Source organism: Blastomyces dermatitidis, assembly GCF_000003525.1.
Source record: "Blastomyces dermatitidis ER-3 genomic scaffold supercont1.9, whole genome shotgun sequence".
In the NCBI taxonomy this organism is placed as follows: Eukaryota; Fungi; Ascomycota; class Eurotiomycetes; order Onygenales; family Ajellomycetaceae; genus Blastomyces; species Blastomyces dermatitidis.
Window position 1 is genome coordinate 337,442 of NW_025544782.1, and position 23,174 is coordinate 360,615.

The following is a 23,174-nucleotide window of genomic DNA, read 5'->3' on the forward strand; positions in this document are numbered from 1 at the left end:
TAACTGCTGCAGAAGAATGAGATAGAAACTGCTAAGATATGTACTACTGTATACTTTCTATCAAGACTTTCTCTCTTCAGAGTCTTGATATTATAGAGAATATAAGTCTATTTCTATATAATAATGTAAATATTATCAGTGGGATGTAGAGAAACTGGTTATTTATATCTTAAAATAGAAGACTTTATCAATAATTATATTAATATAGAGTTAATTCTCAAATTCAATAGAAATCTAGTGTTGCTGTTCTCAATCTCTTGCAGAATCTATTGAATATTGAGATATTAAAACTAGATTTAATATATCTCACTGTGCAGAGATTAAAGGCTCAGTCAGATCTTGAAGTATACTGATTTTATAGTTGTTAATGTACTGTTGACTCATTGTTCACTGATTATATATTGAATGCTGTTATCAAGATATCTTTTTGTATTGTTCTGCTGAGAATGAGTCAGATTGAGAGGAATAGTATAAGGATGAGACTTGATATTGAAGTCTAGATACACTAGCACTGAACTGTGAAGATTGCACTTCAGAAGAGTTCAGTGATTATATACTTGATATTATCACTAAGATATCTTTTTGTATTTTTCTGTCGGGGATGAACCAGATTGAGAAGAGTGATATAAGGATGAGACTTAATGCTGGTGTTTTGAAACATCAAAGATGAACAGGGTTTTCACAGAGATCACTTCTCAGATATCTCCACAACTACAGGTCAGGGATCTTTCAAAATCAAGAAGATTGATGCATATGACTAGGTCACTTCACCTTACAATTTGTATGACACTCTGGCCCGGGGTTGTGGTGTGATAGGGGAGAACAGGGGATATTCTCACACAGGAGCTTTGAACAACATCCGGTTCACATTTGACTGAATAACTTCACCATCACACAGGGTATGCGGTCGGCGATGGGGTCAGAATGCTTGTATGATTGAGGGCTTTTCAATGAATCTATCAGCAGATTCTTATTTGAAAAATCGAGCAAGTTTGTAATGAAGCAGTTGATGATCACATTGATTTAGCTCTGAGTAACTCTCACTGTTATTTATTCAGTTCTGTATCTTCTTCTTCTATTTCTTTCATCTTCACTCTCTCTACTGTGACTCTTAGTTCTGTAAGTCTCTCACTCTTTTTTTTTTTAATTTTTCTACATATATATATACACATTTCTATATTAGCATTTCAGTCAATCTTGTAATAAATAATATTAATGTTGTGTCAGCATGGCTCAGTTGATAAGACTGATAATCAAGATCACACACATTAGAGATGCATGAGTTCAAATCTCACTGCTGACATCTGTCACTTCTTTCTCATGAAAGCTCTCATGTAATAGAGACTGAGTCTAATTAGTAAGACTTAATGCAGAGTAGAACTCTCTACTGTAAGTTAAGTCACTAGTTAAGTGAGATTCTGTGAACACTTATCAGAGCTGATATAAGATGTCAATGTCTCACTATTCTACTGTACATCTGTCAAGATTCTAATGATATAGAGTCAGATCTAATGTAGTGATTATATACTACTTAAGTAAGTCTCTAACTAGAGCTGTCATCAGAGCCTAGCTTCTTCTCAAATACAGAAAATGATTTTGAAAATCACTTAACTAGCAGATCTAGACATATATCTAGACTCTAGACAGAGTACTCTGATAGACTAGAGTCTGCAAGCTCACTATCAAGTTCTAATACTGACAGAGAGTACTACAGTCATTAAGTCTATGATTAGTCTCTAACATAGAGTGAGATTATAACAGCTGATTGATAGATCTATGAGTATCTAATGAGATCAAGATCAGCAACTAAAAGCTTGATGTGTACATTATCAAGTGAGCAGTGACAGTCACTAACTAATATCTCTGGAAATTAGTGACTGGCCTGAGAGGACAGACACAGTGATCAGTTAATTATAGAGAGTTAAATGTAATTAGCTTAAGATGCATTCTACAGATGACTAGCACTTGTAGTCATATTCAACAAAGAACTGTCAAGACAGAAAGGCTATTGAACAATATTATTATTATTATTATTATTATTCTTTCATTATACTCATATGCAAGCAGAGCTTATGATGAGTCCTTGTGTGATGTTAAATACAGGCCAAGTGTTAGTTATACAGGAGGAAATACAGGTGTTGAGACCATGCCAAGATAACAAGAACATAGGAAATACAAAGAAGTGACAATTAGATACATGCGATAATAACTTCTCAGCCCAGGAACATAGAGTGATTTTATTGAAGTGATTTGTACATCTCTGTATTTATTAGAAACCTGAGGTTCTCAATCTCTTGCAGAATCTATTGAATATTGAGATATTAAAACTAGATTTAATATATCTCACTGTGCAGAGATTAAAGGCTCAGTCAGATCTTGAAGTATACTGATTTTATAGTTGTTAATATACTGTTGACTCATTGTTCACTGATTATATATTGAATACTGTTATCAAGATATCTTTTTATATTGTTCTGCTGAGAATGAGTCAGATTGAGAGGAATAGTACAAGGGTGAGACTTGATATTGAAGTCTAGATACACTGGCACTGAACTGTGAAGATTACACTTCAGAAGAGTTCAGTGATTATATGCTTGATATTATCACTAAGATATCTTTTTGTATTTTTCTGCCGGGGATGAACCAGATTGAGAAGAATGATATAAGGATGAGACTTGGTGCTGGTGTTTTGAAACATCAAAGATAAACAGGGTTTTCACAGAGATCACTTCTCAGATATCTTCACAACTACAGGTCAGGGATCTTTCAAAATCAAGAAGATTGGTGCATATGACTAGGTCACTTCACCTTACAATTTGTATGACACTCTGGCCTGGGGTTGTGGTGTGATAGGGGAGAACAGGGGATATTTTCACACAGGAGCTTTGAACAATGTCTGGTTCACATTTGGCTGGATAACTCCACCACCACACAGGGTATGCGGTCAGTGATGGGGTCAGAATGCTCATATGATTGAGGACTTTTCAATGAATCTATCAGCAGGTTCTTATTCAAAAAATTGAGTGAGTTCATGATGAAGTGATTAATGATCACATTGATTTAGCTCTGAGTAACTCTCACTGTTATTTATTCAGTTCTGTATCTTCTTCTTCTATTTCTTTCATCTTCACTCTCTCTACTGTGACTCTTAGTTCTGTAAGTCTCTCACTCTTTTTTTTTTTTAATTTTTCTACACATATATATACACATTTCTATATTAGCATTTCAGTCAATCTTATAATAAATAATATTAATGTTGTATCAGCATGGCTCAGTTGATAAGACTGATAATCAAGATCACACACATTAGAGATGCATGAGTTCAAATCTCACTGCTGACATCTGTCACTTCTTTCTCATGAAAGCTCTCATGTAATAGAGACTGAGTCTAATTAGTAAGACTTAATACAGGATAGAACTCTCTACTGTAAGTCAAGTCACTAGTTAAGTGAGATTCTGTGAACACTTATCAGAGCTGATATAAGATGTCAATGTCTCACTATTCTACTGTACACCTGTTAAGGTTCTAATGATATAGAGTCAGATCTAATGTAGTGATTATATACTACTTAAGTAAGTCTCTAACTAGAGCTGTCATCAGAGCCTAGCTTCTTCTCAAATACAGAAAATGATTTTGAAAATCACTTAACTAGCAGATCTAGACATATATCTAGACTCTAGACAGAGTACTCTGATAGACTAGAGTCTGCAAGCTCACTATCAAGTTCTAATACTGACAGAGAGTACTACAGTCATTAAGTCTATGATTAGTCTCTAACATAGAGTGAGATTATAACAGCTGATTGATAGATCTATGAGCATCTAATGAGATCAAGATCAGCAACTAAAAGCTTGATGTGTACATTATCAAGTGAGCAGTAACAGTCACTAATTAACATCTCTGGAAATTAGTGACTGGCCTGAGAGGACAGACACAGTGATCAGTTAATTATAGAGAGTTAAATGTAATTAGCTTAAGATGCATTCTACAGATGACTAGCACCTGTAGTCACATTCAACAAAGAACTGTTAAGATAGAAAGGCTATTGAACAACATTATTATTATTATTATTATTATTCTTTCATTATACTCATATGCAAGCGGAGCTTATGATGAGTCCTTGTGTGATGTTAAATACAGGCCAAGTGTTAGTTATACAGGAGGAAATACAGGTGTTGAGACCATGCCAAGATAACAAGAACATAGGAAATACAAAGAAGTGACAATTAGATACATGCGATAATAACTTCTCAGCCCAGGAACATAGAGTGATTTTATTGAAGTGATTTGTACATCTCTGTATTTATTAGAAACCTGAGGTGCTTGAGTTCCAGATTTAATGTATCCCCTGCGGGTTTCAAACCCACATACCCTGGTTTCCCACGCCAAGGCGCTACCAGGTGGCCGCATTAATCATTCGGCCACCAGGGCTATTGAACAACATAATCAGACTATTAAATACAGAGAGAGGTCTATTCTTTCTAGACTGACTGTGTGACCGTGTCTGAAACCAGGACCAGATTTTTTGATAGTCTCATTATCAATTTGACTGATCTCATTACATGGTTTTAACATTAGATAGTAGTCTTATACTGTCTTAGTGAGACTTACTGTCTACTCTTATCACATTTTTCAAATGAGATTATGATTTTCACTTCTCAATTTAAATTATTTTTATTGCTTTAAATGACTTTAAATCTCATTTGAGTGTTATTAAAAAGCATTACTTTTTAAAAAAATTAAAAATAGTCTAAAAAAAAAAAACCTTAAAATGTCTAAAAATAGTAACTTTATGCTAAGAATAAGACTAAATGAGATTAAATGAGATCACTTTCTTATTTTTTTCAAGTCATGATTTCATTTTAAGATCTGATATATAGTCACTTTAAAAGGTTTTTTTTTTTTTTTTTTTTTTTTTTTTTTTTTTTTTTTTTTGATAGCCAGTCTCAGCGGGATTCACGTCAAGAAATGTATGAGATCAGATCAAATGAAATCAAACATGAAATTCATGATTCCGGCGGTCAGTCGAATCCTTCCAGGCTATGAGACAGTTATATGTAGCCTGTATTACATCAGTAGCTGATTATGAAGTTCAAGTTTGATGAAATAATCAAGGGAATTTTACTGAACTCTTTCAAAGTCTGTAAAATAGAGTCTTGAGAAGAATTCTAGAAGCATTCAAATCATCTTCTATTAAAGCAATGAAAATTGAAGCTTCAATTCCTTCTTCTGCTATTAGATTTGAAAAGGCCTGTATGAACAATGCACTGAGAGTTATAAAGATGAGCTTAAATTATATAATCAGAGAAAGAGTCTCTTCTTCATTTTCATTGATTAACTCTGAAAATGAACTGAATTGAAATAGATTTCTTAATTGAAATGAAAATAATTCTTCAAAGAAAATGTCTTTTCAACTTTACAGACTATGCTCTCTGATTAAAAATCAATTTTCTTCTTTAAATGTTGAAAAAGTGAATCATGAGAAGTTATCTCTCTGAAGAGAAAAGCTTAAATCTCTTATAGACTTATAAATAAGTGAACTATTAAAAGAGAAAGAATATAAACAGCATTTGAAGAGAATTTCTACAATCAATATAAAAGACTCTATTCTGATTTATTCAGATGACTTAAAAAATGAGAACCTGAATAGATTAGGCACAGACATTGCTTATATTGAAGATAATATCAATTTTATCTCAGATTTCTGAAATCTAGGCTGTGAATCTGAAGTCTTTGATGCTGAACTATTTATAATAGTGAAAGCTTTCAAACTCATAGAAATAAAATCTCATAAAAGAGGAAAGAAATAGTTTGAAAGAGACATGAATATTCTCTAATAGTCAAGCTGCTTTAAAAAGACTTAGAAATAGTCAGATTCATAATGATCAAATAAATCTTAAGCTGATCTCAAACTCTGTTTTGAAAATTCAAAAGAGAAGAATATCAAAGCTGATAATTCATCTACACTGAGTTTCTGCTCATATGAATATTCATGACAATGAATTGACTGATTCAGCTGTAAAAAAGAGTGCAGAATTAAGCAGATCTATTCAAAAAATTGTGTTCTAGTCTTTTATAAAGAGAAAAATAAAAGAATCTTATTTAGACAAGTGAAATGAAAGCTGATAGAAACAAAAGAAGAGTATATATTATTCAAGATTTAAAACAAAACCCAAGTGAAAATCTTGTTTAATTAAATGTAAAAAGAAAATATTCTCATCTATAATACAGCTGAAACTAGAACATGGCTATTTTAAATCTTATATACAAAGATTTAATGATAGATTTAACTCAATAGAATGCTTATTCTGCAATGCAAATAAGAATTCTGAGCATATTGTAATACACTGTGCATTATACAATAGTCTCAGAGTCAGATTGAAAGAGAAGTATAATCTAAATCAATTAAATATAAGATTCTTATTCTCAACTGAGATAAGAATTAATTACTTAATAGACTTTCTATCAGAAACTCAAGCAGCTATAAGAAAATAGCTAAATTCAGAATTATCTGAATATGAAGAGCAGGAAATCAATCAGATATAGTCTGTTAAAACAGCTATACACTATCTTTTAATAATTTATTTTGTTACAGTCTCTCTTTACTTTATTCTTTTCTTTATCTTTTTCTTTCAATTCCTTTCTATCTATCTATTTAATGTGTCTATCTTTAAGACTGTGTTCTTTTTCTCTTTTCCTTTATCATGATATTGTCAAATGATTTCAAAGTATCAAAAAGATGTTAAAACACTGCAATTTGTAAACAGTTTTTGTATTTTGAGCTGGAATTTTCTGATTTTGCATATCTGAAATTGATGAATGTATAATAGTTAACTTTACAGACATAGGAAAAACCCTGAGAACTAAAACTTCTCAGGTAGATGTCATAGTCTCTGACTGCATACATCTATAATTGAAGAATAATAATAATAATAATATTAATGTTGTACACAGAGTGATAGAGAAATCAGAGACATGTACAGTGTTATTATAAGAGTAGCTTACAGCTCTTGAATCTCTTACAGATCTTAAGTTTTGAGATTTTCTTTTTTTTTGATGTTTTTGTTTTCAGGTGATATGATGATGAAAATAGATTAAGCATTTGATGTATGAAAATGAATGAGATGTATAATAATATTTATCTTTTTACAGCTGACTCTTATAATTGATAATCAATTCATTATTTCTTTTCTTTTCTTACACTTTTTCCTTTTTCTGCTAGTTACTACTCTTACGTGACCTCTATATAATACAGTATTTAGTGACTAGGCTCAGCAGCTTTCATCTTTTGTGATTTTATCTCACACATTATACTATCTCTCTTCATTCACTTAGACTACTAGAGTGAACAGCTTATTAAAACTAATCTCATCTAGACTGATCACTGAAATCATGAATTTCATATTGATCTCATTTGATCTGATCTCATACATTTCTTAGTGTGAATCCCGCTGGGACTAGTCATCAAAAAAACATGCAAAGTGACTATATATCAGATCTTAAAATGAAATCATGACTTGAAAAAAATGAGAAAGTGATCTCATTTGATCTCATTTAGTCTCATTCTTAATATAAAGTTACTATTTTTAAACATTTTAAGGTTTTTTTTAGACTATTTTTAATTTTTTATCAAGTAACACTTTTTGATAATGCTCAAATGAGATTTAAAGTCATTTAAAGCAATAAAAATAATTTAAATTGAGAAGTGAAAATCATAATCTCATTTGAAAAATGTGATAAGAGTAGATAGTAAGTCTTACTGAGACAGTATAAGACTACTATCTAATGTTAAAACCGTGTAATGAGATCAGTCAAATTGATAATAAGACTATCAAAAAATCTGATTCTAATCTTAGACACAGTCACATAATCAGTCTAATCTTATCTAATCTCTGAGTATTCTCAGAAATTGAGATAACTTAATCTTATATATCTGTGAATGTTTCAGATGCTTTATTCTCTATTATCTCCGTAATTGAACTGATGTAAACAGTTGAATTCAACTCTAAATTTCTTTTTCTTGTGCAATCTGACTCATATACAAGTCTGCTACTTTGAGACTGCTCTTTGTCACATTGTATCTACTATATACAGTGTATTATCATACAATCAGCTACAGTCTTAACTCTTATTACTTATTGAAGTATAGTATTCATCTGATTTCTTCATTTCTTTTCATTCTTTTCTTATAATCATTGAAAGATCAGAATAAGTGAGATTATCTGATTTATAAGTATCTATAATTTCTCTTACTTTATAAGACTTTTCAATTGTAAGTTTCTTCTATTTCAACACTGATAATAGTGCTGTGAATAATTATAATCTACTTGAGTCTTATATCTTCATCTTTATAAGATGTGAATTATTTATCAAGTTATATAAGATCTATCTGTCTGATTTCTTCAATGTATATATTCTCAGAGAATGTGATTTGAGTATTTTATAAAGCTTAAATTATCTAGATTGAAACTTCTCAGAACTCTTATTGCATACAAGAACTTACATTCTCATCTTAAGACTCATTCTCTTAACTAGTGAGTCTTATATTCTTTTCAATTGAATTGCTCAGTTCAGAAGTAACTTATTAGCTTTTGTATATATATAACTGATCTCTTTCAATCTTAGTTCTGCATTTACAACTGCTGTATCTGCAACTGCTACTACTGCATTTATAACTACTATTCTCTCTCGCATCTTTTTCAAAGCATTCTTCAGAATGCGTGAATGCAATTCATACAACAGATAGAATGATAAACTCTTAAAGACTACATGCTTATGATTCGGAAGAACGTACGACCGCCGGATAATAACGCGGCCGCTTCCGAACTTGCTTACGAATGTAAAGAGGCCATAGCGGCCATCAAATAATTTAGTGTACAGTATATAAGAAGTCAGTGTATATCTGTAATTATAAACTGACTCAAGCAATCTTTGAATCACATCTGATAGCATGTCTAAAAACTGATGAGAAGTGCAGACTTCTTCAGAGTATGATAATTCTATCTATGAAGTAATTTGTAGTTATCATGTCAGTGTGATTCTAAAAATGTCTCAAAAAATAGTGTATAAAGAGTGATGAGTAAAAGATCATCTGATTAATACTGCTTCACTTATTGAGAGAAAATGTAAGAATAAGTACTCGTAGGCGATTATTCGGGTATTTGCAGCTTGGCGTGATATGTACTGTTAACTACTAGAAGTATTCATGATAGAAAGATAAAATATAGAAATCAAATGTATATTCACATTCAAGCTGAGTTATGAATAGTATTTATGAACTTTAGTCTATATAGTTGTGTGTAGCTGAGAGCTGCTAACTCTATTAATTACATGAGAGATAGAAATAGAGATAAAGAATTTATAAGAAGTGAAATTTCTTACACATTCTTCTCTCTCTAAGACTTTATTCATGAAGTCTTTCACTGAGTGACTTTATAGAATCAGCTCAGCACTGCAGTGATACTCACTAAAAATTCTTTATATCTATAAAAAATCTCAGTGAGAAAAAATCTCTTATTATTGTGAAGAGAAAAGAGTCTATTACTTAGTTTCTTATTCTATGAGATTCTTTATAATCTACAGATTCTTCTCTGATTCTTATATAAATTTATCTTATATCTTTTATACAGAAGAATTCTAGTTAACTCTTAATCATTTTCATAAGATTCTTATGTAATCATTACATAGATTCATCTTACAGATGAATCACTCTCTGTAAGATTATCTCTATTAAAGAGAAGTATTTATGAGTTAATCTTTCACTCATTCTTATAAATTATTGTTCTTTGACACTGTAGAATTGTGAGAAATTTTTCATTCTTTTATTAACTCTGTAGAATTATAGAATCAAGATATTCATAGTCTGTAATCACTCTTTATAGTTATATAGAAAGATTCAGATCTGTAATTTATAATCACTCTTTATTTACTAGAGTGATCTGACTATTTCACAGAATCACTCACAGTGTAAATAAACCTCTCTAAAGTAGTATAAATATCTCAGATCTATCTATAGAATCTCATCTTCTTTTTTCTTTTTCTATAACAGCTTTTATTCTTATAAACTGTGAGTATTCTCATTCATCTGTGAAGTATTTTCACTCAGATAATAGAGAGAGAGTGTTTCTGACAATATCTATATATTAATTCAAGAACTTCTCAAGAATAAAAACTTTTTTAATTTCAATATCTTTATAAATAATATCTGATTATTACTAAGCTTCTTATAAGTATCTCTGTAACTTCTCTAATTACTTTTTACTGACTGATAAAGCAGAGATATTACTGTTTATAACAGTGTCTTCATTCTTCTCACTTCTATTATTATATCTGATCTTCAGATCAGCAGTCAATCTCATATCTTCTTCAGATTAGTTTCTGACTTTAAGTAGTATAGTTCTCTTCTTTACTGTAAGTCTTCTTATAAGTAATTTCTTACAGATTCTAGCTAACAGTTCTTATGAAGCTTCTGATTTTATCAGTGTCTTCTATAGCTCTGTAAGTCTATGATTATTCTCTCTCTGTCTGCACAATCTCTGATCAGGTATATGTAAATATGTCTAGATTCTCTATCAATGATTCTCACACTTCAGTGTATTTCTGTAATTTCATTATTAATAAGAGATGAGTTCTCAGATATCTGTAAAATCTGAGTAATCAAGACAATGCAAATGTTATAAATTTATGACAGAAGTTAATCTGAACAGATGAACTCTCTTTTTACATCTTAATTATTTTCAGGCTGAATACTTCAGTATAACTGAGAAAGTGAACACAGCTTTGTAAGAGATATCTAATTATATATATAGATAGTCAGCTCTTAAAACTCTTCTGTAACTGTATATACTCTGATATCTAACTTCTCTGAAGTCTGTGCATTTCTGACAGTCTTCATATCAAATACAACAATTGTCTGTATTATAAATATAATACTCTCTACTTCTTTGAAGAAGAAAATTGATAGTTATGAGAGAATTGAGTGTTATAAGTATTAAGAATGTGAATATAAATTTTCTTTATTTTTTCTTTATTAATCTCTAAGTTGTGTTCATGATTCTGTTTTTATTTTCTTATTTTTTTAGCTTTAATAAGAGTATAATTTCTTCTTCTCTTTGTATACACTGCAGACTGTTCATCTCAGTAGAAACTTATTATCTTATAGACTAGAATGTGTAAATAACAGTGTTAATATCTTTATTATAATCAGATTCTTAGTAAAGATTATATCATTCTGACTTATCAGAATTTATAGTATGAAAGTCATGTCTCAGCTTCTGCAGATATCTTATCTGCTCAGATAATTCTCAAGTGAACTCATTTATCTTATTAGAATACTCTTATTACTGAATCTTGAATCAGAGCTTGTAATCTCACTTCTCTGAGTTAATAATTTCTTTAATCTGATATTCTCTTTCACTCTCTAGTACTTTATAAATAGAGTAATGAGTCATAGAATTCTCTTCTAAGAATTTCTTATATTTATAAAGTAAAGAGATATGAAAAACATTATACATTTATAACTCAGATAACAATTTCAATCTATAGAACTATAAGCTAACTTTCTTTATAATCTTACAAGACTCTATCTGTAAGAGGCCCGGTGGCGTAGTGATTAACTACGCTATCATGAAGCCTTAATTAGCGGCCTTCCCCCCGGGGAATGAATGTTAAGAGAGGGTAGATTCGAACCCTGCAAGGATTATCTTAATCACAGCTTTCACTGTTAAGTCATAAAACAGTACTGAGAGCTCTCAGATGCACTATAGTAAAGTATTATTAAGCTTAACATATTTATCTCATAGGTTTCTGAATGCTAATTCTCACTGATCTTAGAATTAACAGCTCTTCAGACACTTTAAGTTAGATTAGTACTAGAGTGATTGAGGTCTAGAGTGTCTGCAGAATAGTGAATTATCATCAAGCTTAACTGATCAGATCTCATTTCTCTCACTCTAGACACTTACTTCTGAGAAATGAGATTTAAAAACTATCTGATTAGAACATTCTGAGTCTAGCAAGAATCTAGATGAGATGAGACCTAGATGCTCTTAATAAGTGATTAGTGAAAGCAAGATCATGACAGTCAATTGATAGGCTGAAATGCTGAGATTGACAGCTGAAAGATTAGAGACTTAACTAGAATTAAGTAGCTCTGATATTATTCTTAGTGAGAATCTCACTTATAAGTAAGCTAGTTACAGAAGCTAGCTGAGCAGTGACTCTTTAGAGAGAATAATAATCTCTGAAGCAGGCCTGAGAGAACAGAGGCAGCAGTCAGTTATATAGAGTGTTAAAATATGTATATAGCTTAGACTGACCGTGTGACCGTGTCTGAAACCAGAATCAAACTTTACAGTTGTCACATTGCCTAAAAGCATTACTTCTGATCATGATTTGTGTTCATCATATTGATCTCAAATTCTGTTATTTCAAATATTAAAGATTTCAGATTCACTTTTGAAATAAAAATCTAGTCTTAGATAAAGAATATATTTGAATTCTTAGTCATATTTTTATTCTGATTTCATTATTGAAAATGACATTAAATGAGATCATGAAATCATTTCTCACTTACATAATATCATAACATAGTACTCATTTGTTGAAAATTTAACAGAGAGTATTATTAAATATCATTACTTTTCTGAACACAGATTATAATTAATATCATTTTAATTAAAAAAAAAAATGTAAAATATAAAAAATATTAAAAAAATAAAAAATAAAATAATAAGAAAAAATCACAACAAAAAAAAAAAAAAAGAGAGAAAAAAAGAAGAGAAAGAAAAAAAGAGATAGAAAGAGAAAGAAAAATAAAAAAAAAAGAAAAGAAAAAGAAAAAAATAAAAAATAAAAATAAAAAAAAATCAAGATCACAGAGCTGCAGTACTCTTAAAATACTCACTTCTCAGAGTCTTTATAATATTCATTATCAATTATGTATTTCTCACAGTGAGAGTAACACAGCTGTGATGAGTCATTGTCTTAACATCATCTAATAAATAATCAGTATATATCTATATAAATGTGAATAATTAGAAAATATACACTTAAAAAGTGTGATCAGAATGAACTCTGCTGTCACTTGAATAATATTAAGAACAGAATGCTGAAATTGATGATTCTCTTCATCAATTTCATGAACAAGACATGTGAAGATAATCTTAAGAAATATAAAATTCTCTGACTTCTGATAGAAATGAATCTCATGAAGAGACTCTATTTTCATCATATCAGAGACTGAGTGTTATTAAAAAGTGTTACTTCAATATATATATACTTACTATAGTAATTCACTCTCTATGCATGTAGCTGAGAGTTGTGACTTTCTTATGCTGCATAGCTCTTTCTGAGATGCTACTACTAGTTTGCAACTCACACAGTCTTTCAGTTCAGTATATACTGCATATATGCAGTTCTGCATGCTAGGGTCATGTTGGTCATTATGATCTGATGTGATACTCACTTTTCACAGGTCATATTTTGTTTAATTGAGAGAGAGAAGGAATGCAACTGCTGTTTTATTTAAGAGAGAATAAGTAATTGAATCTGTAGAAGATAATTTGATTTCTTCTGCATTTGAAATTTAATTAGTCTATACACTTCAATTTACAAGTTTCTGAGAGTGTTTTAATAGTTTTCATATCAGCTTGAAATTAGTGATTGATTGAAGAAGAGAAAAGAGAGAAGAAAGAAATGAGAATAACTTATCTTTATAATATGAAAACAGAGAATTACTGCAATTATTTATTCTAGTAATAAAGATCTGTTTTCTGCATGTATCTCTGATACAGATTACATAATAACTATATATAAAGAATATTAACAGTGCATGCATTGAATGAAGATAATATTACTATACAACACTGTAGCTGTTTCTGTACATTACTGAAAGCTGTTAATATTTTCTTTAAGTCTCTTTATATTTGATAAGTCAGTAATATATTTCAATGCACTCTCTCTTTTATTATCATTATTATCATCATCATCATCATCATCATTATCATCATCATTATCATATCATTTCTGACTGTCTCTTCTGCCTTCACTTCTCTTCAACACTCACTGAAATCAATTATATCATTCTTCTTCAAATATTCTGCAGTTCTGCAGATCATCAAGGCGCATGAGTGCTGTCACAGATTGAAGAGAGAGAAGAAGAAGAAATTTAAGTGAGAGAAGACAGATTATAAGACATGTTATAATGTCTTGAAGAGACTCTGTAAGAAAGCAGAATAATAACAATTTTAAGTAATACTTCTGATAGATTTAGACTGAACTAAGTATAGAAATAATGCAGATAATGCTGTCTGTGAGAGATTGAAGAAGAAGACAGTGAAGAGTCTCATACAGTAGTGATAAGATCAGGAGAAGTTCTGAGAATAATTTGAGACTAAGATGAAGAGAGAAAGAGAGAAGAAGAGTGTTACTGTAAATAAGCAGTGATAGAAGAAGATTAAGAGAGTATTAAAGTAAGAGACAAAGAAGTCAAAACTGATAAATTTTTTATTTATTAAGAGATAATAATTTTTGATAATACTTCTGTTCTCTAATTGATTAGCAGGAGCTGACAGAGAAGAAGGAAATTAAGGCCTTGTTCAGGTCTTAAATGCACTTCATAATTCAGAATATTGAGAAGACAGTTCTGCTCTCTGAGTATGTTAATCTGCTTACTGCTGAGATAAAACCTGAGACAGTAGACCAGAAAATGCAGGATTTTGACATACAGATTGACCTGGCTGAGAGAGAGCAGTGAGAACTCTTCTCTGAGAAGACAGTGAAGAGAGATTTTGAGATAATTATCATCTCAGATGAGAAGAAGAAGAAGAAAAAGAAGAATAAGAAGTGAATTATAAAGAATGATAAGAAGAATGAGAAAGAGAAGAAAGATGATAAGTAGAAAAAGTTTTTTTCTTTTTATATTAGTTAGTTATAAGTTCATAATTATTAATAATTGAAATTAATTTTGAGTTTTTAAAAATTATTGTACAAGTTGTAATCAAGTCAGAAACAATATATATATATATATATATATTTAACTATCATGATTCACAAATCACTATAATGTATAAGTATCAACATTTTTTCAACATTGATATTCACAATATTAATATATTTTTAATAATATCATCTGATAATATAATTTAGTAACACTCTCTTTCATAATATTAATATATTTCAAGAAATATGACAGAGATTAATGAAGATTGTTTATTTACTTTTATACATTGATAATATTCAATCTGAGTTAGTACTAAAATTATAACTAAGCTAAGAAACAAGATTATTTTCTCTTATATTAATTCTTCTTACACACATCAGTGATCACTTATTGAAAATAAATTATTATCTTTCTCAAATTATTATCATATCTTCTGAATTCACTTCTTTCACTTCTTTTACTTCTATTGAAGATTCATAAACTCTTCAAGAAATCACTGTGAATCACAAAGTCTATATTATTTATAATTCAACACAGAATACTCTCTTTCAATTATAATAAATAATCACTTCATTCTTCACATCTGATTTCAGGTCATGAAATTTATGAAAAACTTAACACAAATATTGAGATGAACTATGAAATAATTATCAATAGATTGTATTATAGATTACTGAAGAGTTATCTCTCTGCTACAATTACTATAACTTCATTCAGAAACATTCATCATGAACTGATCATAACTCTGAAGAAATTTTCTGATATCTGAAGTCATCAGAATGCAGACAATAAAAGAAAAATAATCAGAAAATTACTACTGAGCTGATAAGTTACTCTATCAAATAATGATTTTTAATAACACTAACTTTCTAATTTGAAGAAAATCATATGAAAACAATCTTATATCAGTACTCTGATTTCACAACTCTTATCTGATAACTTTTATGAACAATTACTTTGTATATATATATCTCTGAATCTTTCTCTTCAATCAATTGAAAATCTCAAATTCCAAACACTTCTTCAAATACTTAATTCAAATCTTCATATTCCACATTGATTCTGTCTTCAGTCTGACCTTGAGATACACTACAAAGTCAATATACAACATCTAGAATCAGAGTTAAAGAATCATTGAAGAGTGTCTCTTACAGTAAATACATGAACTAGTACAAACAATCTTACATTTATAAGAGTTACATGTTATTACATTGATGAGAACTGAACTTATTGAGAGAAATTAATTGAATTTGAATCATTGATCAGTAGTCATACTGAGAATTATATAACAGAGATATTAATAACTGTGATTAAAAATAACTATTAAGATATTAGTCTCAGTCTTCTTACAATTACAACTGATAATACTGTAAATAACTACACTATGATGAAGAGCTTGAAGCAAAAATTGACTTTGTATTTCTGAAATGATAAATAAGATCATATTTTCTGCATTACTTATGTGATTCAACTTATGATGTAAACACTGATAAAGAATCTTAACATTGAGATGAAGAATAATGAGATAACTGATTCTTGAGATGAGAATGAGATGAAAGTGATTACTTAAGTAACTTTTACATTCACTTTGTAAAAGATAATGTTTTTTGATAATACTTTTTAATATTGCTTTTTAATAACACTTTTTAATAACACTACTATTAATTTTGAATAGATTGACTAATAATTTAAATATCATAGATTCAAAACATTGCTAATATGATTTATATCTCTTCTAAATAATAATAATTATTTCATGATATTCAATAAATAAACAAATCAGTCACATTACTGAATATGATACAGAATATTAGAACACAGTAAAGTTTAATATATAAGATAACTGTTCAGACTCTTCAATTATATCAGATAATTGATCATTGAGTGCAACACTCTGATTGAGAAAAGATTCAGATATTGAAACTTTCTGATATGAAGTGAACTCAGTTGAAATATGTGATTGATTTACTGTTTCAGTTTTATAAGATAATAAAGATAGTCTCAATCACTCATACATCAATACTGCAGTCAGTTTGATAAGTGTATAACAGTTTATTTACTTATCTTAAGAAGCAGTTGAATCACTCAAAAAGAAATTCAGTCTGAGATAATGCTATAGCACAGACTATTGTTGCTGCAAGGAATAAACTAGCATATTACTACAGCAAAATTAAACAATCTTTTACAGAGTACTATACTGTAGCAGCTCTACTAGATCTCTCTTATTAAGTTAATATCTACACTTCTCAAGATTGAACAGAGAAGAAACAAGACTCATATGTTAAATTAGCCTGAGACTACTACAATGTCAACTATCAGAGATTTGAATAAGCAGATGTTTGAGATGTGAAGATAGTGAAATACAATTCTCTAGTAAGTAATGATCTTTGATAACACTTCATATCATATAGAACTATAATACTAACTTTGAAACAGAACTTACATATATTGATTGCAACTGAAAATCAGATAAAACTACATACTTGTAAAACTGAATTTAACTGCTATCTTCAAGATAATTCAATGAATTTACACACTAAATCAATTCTAGAGTTATAAAAAATTGTTGAGAGTATATATTCAACTGTTGCACTGATAATACATGATATTCTAGCAATTTCATTGATAGAAATGAGAATGAAGTGAAAGTTCAACTCAAGTTAAGATATTTATCACTATCACTGAGAATAATTATAAGAAGAAACAATCAAGAAACTCATGATTGTAAAACATAGAATTATCAGACAGTTTAATATCTCTGATCACAGTATATCAGAGAAGTGTAGTTTTCATAAGAAAGTGAAGAATAAACTTGCACAAGAATGTATTTAGTTATTTCATGAGTATTATCAATAATCATTATCAAATTCTGATTATATAAGCAATCACTGAATGAACTGAATGAAACTGATTTTGATCTTCAGTCTCAGTCTCATTCTGATTTTGAAAGAATGATTATCTTTCACAGTTTATTCTGGAAAATTACTCTCATTTCACTGTTCTTGAATTAAATCTGATCATTTTTCACATCATTTCTCTCAGAAATGGTGCATTTTCAGATTTTTTTTAGACTTGGTCCTGGTGAGACTCACGCCAAGAAATGTATGAAACCAGACCAAATGAGATCAAATGTGAAATTCATGGTCCCGGCGGCCAGTCTAATATAGCTTAAGGTGTAAACTGCAGAGATCTTATTCTGTAGCTCTTTACTTTATCTTTTTCTTTCAATTCCTTTCTATCTATCTATTTAATGTGTCTATTTTTATGACTGTGTTCTTTTTCTCTTTTCCTTTATCATGATATTGTCAAATGATTTCAAAGTATCAGAAGATGTTAAAACACTGTAATTTATAAACAGTTTTTATATTCTGAGCTGAAATTTTCTGATTTTACATATCTGAAATTGATAAATGTATAATAGTTAACTTTATAGATATAGAAAAAACTCTGAGAACTAAAAGTTCTCAGATAGATGTCATAGTCTCTGACTGCATACATCTATAATTGAAGAATAATAATAATAATAATCTGTCTGTAAGAGATTCAGCTTCTTACTAGATCTCTATATAATAATATTTTCTAGACTCAGTCAGACTCTATCATCTTTCTTAAAACTCTTTATAATATACTTGAAGTCATAGTATCTCTTCTAATACTCTTAAGTCTTTCTCAAGAATTTGCAGACTTTCTTCTGAATCTTCTGAATTCTCTCAGCTTATTCATAAGTATTATCACACTCTATAGTGTACTCTCACAGATTTATCAAGATTATCTGTGAATAAGTTTCAGTGAGTATCTCAAAGAGAGTTTTATCTGTGCTGATATACTTTGAGTTGTTGTATATAAACTCTATAAGTAATAATCAATACACTCAGTCATTCTAATTATAATTGACAAAGTATCACAGATACTATTTTAATATACTCATCAGATATTCTATCTAATCATCTGTCTATTAATAAAAAGTCATACTTAGATCTCATAAGATCTTCAGTATAGTTATCAGATCAGATTAGAACTTCTCTGTGAAGATTAATTCTCTATCTGAGATAATATTCATAGACAATTCATGCAACTGAATCACATCACAGATGAAGATATAAGTTAAATTCTTTGACTTTAAGTTCTTATGAGTGAATATAAAGTATGCTATCTTGATAAAGTAATTCACTATTATTAGTACACTGTCAAAGCAGGTATTATATATATTCTTACTTTCAGAGAGACTTACAAGAGTGTTCATTTCTAGCTGTTCTTAAGATTTCTGTGAAATGAGTAGAGAAGTAAGTTCTTCATATAATCTGAATTATACTACTTATAAACTCTGATAAACAGTATAAGAATTCACTATCTTCTTCATAAGTTCTCATATCTTCAGTCAGAAGTATTTTCTTATAAGTAACTCATGAGTTCTAGTATCTGTAAAATAACTCACTAGAGAAGAGTTATAATACCTTTTAATGAGTTCTATATATAGAAACTTATTCACAGATATATAAATTCAGCTCTCTCTTTATAAGAGATTATTTAAGTTTCTTTAATTCTTTATTTCTGTAGAATTAATCTCTACTGTGAGCAGTTTCTGAATATACTGAGTATATTCATTCTTTAGTTATAGTTCAGACAATCTGAATAAAAGATCTTATGAAAACTTATACTCTGTTTTTTCTTATATCAGGTCTTTCATAATGCTTCTCAAAGCCTGTAAACTCTTCAGATTATAGATACTAGACTGATCATATGCCCGTGTCTGAGACCAGGACTAGATTTTTTGATAGTTTCATTATCAATTCGACTGATCTCATTACACGGTTTTAACATTAGATATTAGTTTCGTACTATCTCAGTGAGACTTACTGTCTACTCTTATCACATTTTTCAAATGAGACCATGATGTCTACTTCTCAATTTAAATTATTTTTATTACTTTAAATAACTTTAAATCTCATTTCAGCATTATTAAAAAGTGTTACTTTTTAAAAAATTAAAAATAGTCTAAAAAAAACCTTAAAATGTCTAAAAATAGTAACTTTATGTCAAGAATGAGACTAAATGAAACCAAATGAGATCACTTTCTTATTTTTTTCAAGTCATTATTTCATTTTAAGATCTGATATATAGCTACTTTACATGTTTTTTTGATAGTCAGTCCCAGCGGAATTCACGCCAAGAAATGTATGAGATCAGATTAAATGAAATCAAATGTGAAATTCATGATCTCAGCAGCCAGTCTAATAGATACTCTCTTCAAGAATTCTCACAGAGATTCTCAGAGTGTTGACTCTCAGTATTATAGAGAGTAGTTGTACAGACTTCTTCTCTTTCTTTCTCTTCTTCTCTTACAGATTATTATTATTATTATTATTATTCTTCCATTATACTCATATGCAAGCGGAGCTTATGATGAGTCCTTGCGTGATGTTAAATACAGGTCAAGTGTTGATTATACAGGAGGAAATACAGGTGTTGAGACCACGCCAAGATAACAAGAACATAGGAAAATACAAAGGAGTGACAATTAGATACATGCGATAATAACTTCCCAGCCCAGGAACATAGAGTGATTCATTGGAGCGATTTGTACACCTCTGTATTTATTAGAAACCTGAGGTGCTTGAGTTCCGGATTTAATGTATCCCCTGCGGGTTTCGAACCCACGCGCCTTGGTTTCCCACGCCAAGGCGCTACCAGGTGGCCGCATTAACCATTCGGCCACTGGGGCTCTTCTCTTACAGAGAATTAAGAGACTCTTCAGTCAATCTCTTTATAACACTCAGTCTGAGCATCTTATAAAGCTTTTCTGTCTTCTCTAGTCTCTCTATATCTATTATTCTGATCTTTTTAACATAGTCTGATCTGTGAGAGAGTCTGTGTGTTGAGTTCTTAGTTCTCTTAATATGTTCTATCTTGAATCAGAACTTACTCAGTCTCTGAGCTCAGTGAACCTGCTACTGTGAGAGTTGATTAATTGAAGTAAACTATTATAAGCTATCATGATCAGTTCTAATAGTAATCACTATCATAAGACTCTTAAAGTAGTGATATCAGTGATAAAAGAATTTCACTACTATAAGAAGCTTCTGATTATAAATATCATAGTTGATCTCTATAAGTTACATCTTCTGTGAGAAAAAGATCACTGAAACTCAGTTCTCATTTAACTATAGTTATAAGACTATTTCTGAAATTGTAAAGAAGAAGATATCTGTCTTCAATTTAATTAAGAGTAAGAAATCAAAATGAAACAGTATCACTATATCTATGAATATCTATTTCAATCTTATAAAGACTCTATGAGCTTCTGAGATAAGAAAGTTCTTACAGCTCTTTCTTCTTAATAATCTTTTTATTCTCTATTTATAGAATGACTTCTTCTTATTTTCACTCTTCAGCATGTCTATAAGAGTTAAGAAGATTCTTATAAATACAAAGATAAATTATCTGTAGAAATTTACAAAGCTCAGAAAGATCTGAATTTTATAAATACTAGTTAACTTCAGTTATAATAGAATAGTCTCAATCTGTGAAGATTTCATCTGAATATCATCTACAGTGATTACATATTCTAGGAAATTAATTTAACAGACACTAAAGTTACACTTTATAAGCTTAATATATAGTTCTATCTTATCTAAGATCTTCAACACACTTTGTACATACTCAGTATATTCTTTCTTCTTTATGAAGTGCATTATCACATTATTCAGATATATTATTATAAAGACATTCAGATATATATAAAGTGTTTTATTAATAAAAGACTGAAATACTGCAGAGATATTAGTCAGATTAAAAGACATCACTAGATATTCAAACAATCTCAGTATAGTTCTAAAGATAGTCTTTTATTCATTCTCAGACTGTATTTACAGCTGTGTATAGACTGACCGTGTGATCATGTCTGAGACTAGAATCAAACTTTACAGTTGTCATGTTGCCTAAAAGCATTACTTCTGATCATGATTTGTGTTCATCACATTGATTTCAAATCCTGTTATTTCAAATATTAAAGATCTCAGATTCACTTTTTAAATAAAAATCTAGTCTCAGATAAAGAATATGTTTGAATTCTTAGTCACATTTTCATTCTGATCTCATTATTGAAAATAATATTAAATGAGATCATGAAATCATTTCTCACTTACATAATATTATAACATAGTACTCATTTGTTGAAAATTCAACAGAGAGTGTTATCAAATATTATTACTTTTCTAAACACAGATTATAATCAATATCATTTTAATTAAAAAAAAAAAAATGTAAAATACAAAAAATAACAAAAAAATAAAAAACAAAACAACAAGAAAAAATCATAATAAAAAAAAAAAAAAAAGAGAAAGAAAAAAAGAAGAGAAAGAAAAAGACAGAAAGAGAAAGAAAAATAAAAAAAAAAGAAAAGAAAAAGAAAAAAATAAAAAATAAAAATAAAAAAAAATCAAGATCATAGAGCTGCAGTACTTTTAAAATACTCACTTCTCAGAGTCTTTATAATATTCATTATCAACTGTGTATTTCTCACAGTGAGAATAACACAGCTGTAATGAGTCATTATCTTAACATCATCTAATAAATAATCAGTATATATCTATATAAATGTGAATAATTAGAAAATATACATTTAAAAAGTGTGATCAGAGTGAACTCTGCTGTCACTTGAATAGTATCAAGAGCAGAATGCTGGAATTGATGATTCTTCTTATTAATTTCACAGACAAAGCATATGAAGATGATCTTAGAAAATATAAGATTCTCTGACTTCTGATAGAAACAGATCTCACAGAGAGACTCTATTTTCATCATATCAGAGACTGAGTGTTATCAAAAAGCATTACTTTAATACATATGTACTTACTGCAGCAATTTATTCTCTGCACATGTAGCTGAGAGTTGCAGCTTTCTCACACTGCACAGCTCTCTCTGAAATACTGCTGCTGGTTTGCAACTCATGCAGTCTCTCAGTTCAGTACATGCTGTGTATATACAGCTCTGCGTGCTGAGACTGTGTTGATCATTATAGTCTGGCGTGGTACTCACTTTTCACAGGCCATGTTTCATTTGATTAAGGAGAGAAAGGAGACACAACTGCTGTTTTATTTAAGAGAAGATGAATAATTGAATCTGTAGAAGATAATTTGATTTCTTCTGAATTTGAAATTTAATTAGTCTATACTCTTCAATTTGAGAGTTTCTGAGAGTGTTTTAATAGTTTTCATATCAGCTTGAAATTAG

General features: G+C 29.6%; 1 pseudogene across 1 annotated transcript; it reads right to left on the reverse strand.

Moving 5' to 3' along the window:
* Positions 1–20,575: 20,575 nt before the first annotated feature.
* On the reverse strand, positions 20,576–20,664 carry BDCG_17558 (annotated as a pseudogene). Its single transcript has one exon. The product of its transcript is annotated as a tRNA-OTHER (tRNA).
* Positions 20,665–23,174: the final 2,510 nt, after the last annotated feature.